Genomic DNA, 2,568 nt, shown 5'->3' with positions numbered 1-2,568 from the left:
TCCATGCCGACCAGATATCCCAACCCAATCTAGTCCCACCTGCCAGCACCCAGCCCATATCCCTCCAAACTCTTCGTATTCATATACCCATCCAAATGTCTTTTAAATGTTTCAATTGTACCAGCCTCCACCACTTCCTCTGGCAACTCATTCCATACATGTACCATCCTGTGTATGAAAAAAATGCCCCTTAGGTCTCTTTTATATCTTTTCCTTCTCACCCTAAACCTATGCCCTCTAGTTCTGAACTCGCCCACCCCAGAGAAAAGACTTTGTCTATTTATCCTATCCATGCCCCTCATAATTTTGTAAACCTCTATAAGGTCATCCTGCAGCCTCTAATGTTCCAGGGACAACAGCCCCAGCCTGTTCAGCCTCTCCTTATAGCTCAAATCCTCCAACCCTGGCAGCATCCTTGTAAATCTTTTCTGAACCCTTTTAAGTTTTGCAATATCTTTCCGATAGCAAGGAGACCAGAATGGCACGCAATAGTCCAACAGTGGCCTAACCAATGTCCTGTACAGCTGCAACATGACCTCCCAAATCCTGTACTCAATACTCTGACCAATAAAGGAAAACATACCAAACGCCTTCTTCACTATCCTATCTACCTGCAACTCCACTTTCAAGGAGCTATGAAGCTGCACTACATGGTCTCTTTGTTCAGCAACATTCCCTAGGACCCTACCATTAAGTGTATAAGTCCTGTTAAGATATGCTTTCCCAAAATGCAGCACCTCGCATTTATCTGAATTAAACTCCATCTGCTACTTCTCAGCCCATTGGCCCATCTGATCAAGATCCTGTTGTCATCTAAGGTAACCTTCTTCACTGTCCACCACACTTCCAATTTTGGTGTCATCTGCAAACTTACTAACCATACCTCATGCTCGCATCCAATTATCGGAGGACGAGGTGAGAAGTGGTCCCAGTGTAACTACAGAAGGTGGACTGTTCTATGTAGCCGACAAAGAGACAGGCATAGCTTGGGCCCATGCAGGTGCCCATGGCTACCCCTTTCATCTGGAGGAAGTGGGAGGATATGAAGGAGAAATTGTTATGAGTGAGGACCAGTTCAGCCAAACGAATGAGAGTGTCAGTGGGATGATACTGTTGGGGACGTCAGGAGAGGATGAAGCCGAGGGCTTGGAGGTCCTGATCATGGCGGATGGAGGTGTAGAGGGATTGGATGTCCATGCACTTCCACCTATTGCCCCCTCGATCATGACCCCACCCCCGATCACCAAACCATCATCTCCCAGACCATACATAATCTCATCACCTCAGGAGATCGCCCACTCACAGCTTCCAACCTCGTAGTCCGGGAACCCCGCACTCCCCAATTCTACCTCCTTCCCAAGATCCACAAATCTGACCATCCTGGCCGACCCATTGTCTCAGCCTGCTCCTGCCCAACCGAACTCACCTCCACCGATCTCGATACTGACCAATCCCCCCTAGTCCAGGAACTCCCCACATACATTCAAGACACCACCCATGCCCTCCTCCTCCTCCAAAACTTCCATTTCTCCGGCCCCCAATACCTCATCTTCACCATGGACATCCAACCCCTCTACACCTCCATAGAGGAGGTGGAGGGCATGGTTGGTGTCTCGAATGAAGTAGGGAGTTCCTGGACTAGGGAGAATAGGACAGTATCAAGGTAGGTAGAGATGAGTTCAGAGGGGCAGGAGCAGGTTGAGACAATGGGTCAGCCAAGACGGTCAGGTTTGTGGATCTTGGGAAGGAAGTAGAATCGGGTGGTGCGGGGTTCCTGGACTATGAGGTTGGATGCTGTGGGTGGGAGATCTCCTGAGGTGATGAGGTTCTGTATGGTCTGGGAGATGATTGTTTGGTGATGGGTGGTGGGGTCATGATTGAGGGGGCAGTCAGAGGAGGTGTCTTCGAATTGGCATCTGGCTTCAGTGGTGTAGAGGTCAAAGCGCCAAACTACCATTCACCCCCTTTATCCGCTGGTTTGATGGTGAGGTCGGGATTGGAGCAGCGGGAGTAGAGGGCAGCACATTGTGAGGGTGAGAGGTTGGAGTGGGGGAGGGGGGTAGACAGGTTGAGCTGGTTAATGTCTCGGCAGCAGTTGGAAATGCCTCCAACCGCAACAAGGACAGAACTCCCCGGTCCTCATCTTCCACCCTACCAACCTTTACATAAACCGCATCACCTGCTTAAATTTCTGCCATCTCCATACGGACTCCACCACCAGAGGGGTATTTCCCTCCCTACCACATTCCGCTTTCTGCAAAGACTGTTCCCTCCGTGACTACCTGGTCAGGTCCACGCACCCCAACAACCCACCCTCCCCACCTGGCACTTTCACCTGCCACCACAGGAATTGCAAAACCTGCGCCCACACCTCCCCCCTCACTTCCATCCAAGGACCCAAAGGAGCCTTCCACATCCATTGAAGTTTCACCTGTACATCCACCAATGTCATTTATTGTATCCATTGCTCCTGATGCAGTCACCTCTACACTGGGGAGACTGGACGCCTTCTCGCAGAGCACTTTAGGGAACATCTCCGGGATACCCGCACCAATCAACCCCACTACC

At 50.7% G+C, this 2,568-nt stretch overlaps 1 protein-coding gene across 9 annotated transcripts in view; it reads right to left on the bottom strand.

The window, feature by feature from the left end:
• LOC122556090 (LIM domain containing preferred translocation partner in lipoma) overlaps positions 1 to 2,568 on the bottom strand; it is a 376,029-nt gene that overhangs the window by 340,263 nt on the left and 33,198 nt on the right. Inside the window, exon 1 of one of the 9 annotated variants that reach the window (XM_043702542.1) lies at positions 884 to 908. The exons of the other annotated variants lie outside the window; for them this stretch is intronic. The gene's annotated coding sequence lies outside the window, so the exon portion shown is untranslated. Of the gene's footprint in view, positions 1 to 883; positions 909 to 2,568 lie in introns of those variants that run through there. 9 annotated transcript variants of the gene reach the window in all.

Source organism: Chiloscyllium plagiosum, chromosome 13 (assembly GCF_004010195.1).
Source record: "Chiloscyllium plagiosum isolate BGI_BamShark_2017 chromosome 13, ASM401019v2, whole genome shotgun sequence".
NCBI classification, from domain to species: domain Eukaryota; kingdom Metazoa; phylum Chordata; class Chondrichthyes; order Orectolobiformes; family Hemiscylliidae; genus Chiloscyllium; species Chiloscyllium plagiosum.
Note: the sequence above shows the minus strand (reverse complement) of the source record. Positions and strands in the feature narration are given on the sequence as shown.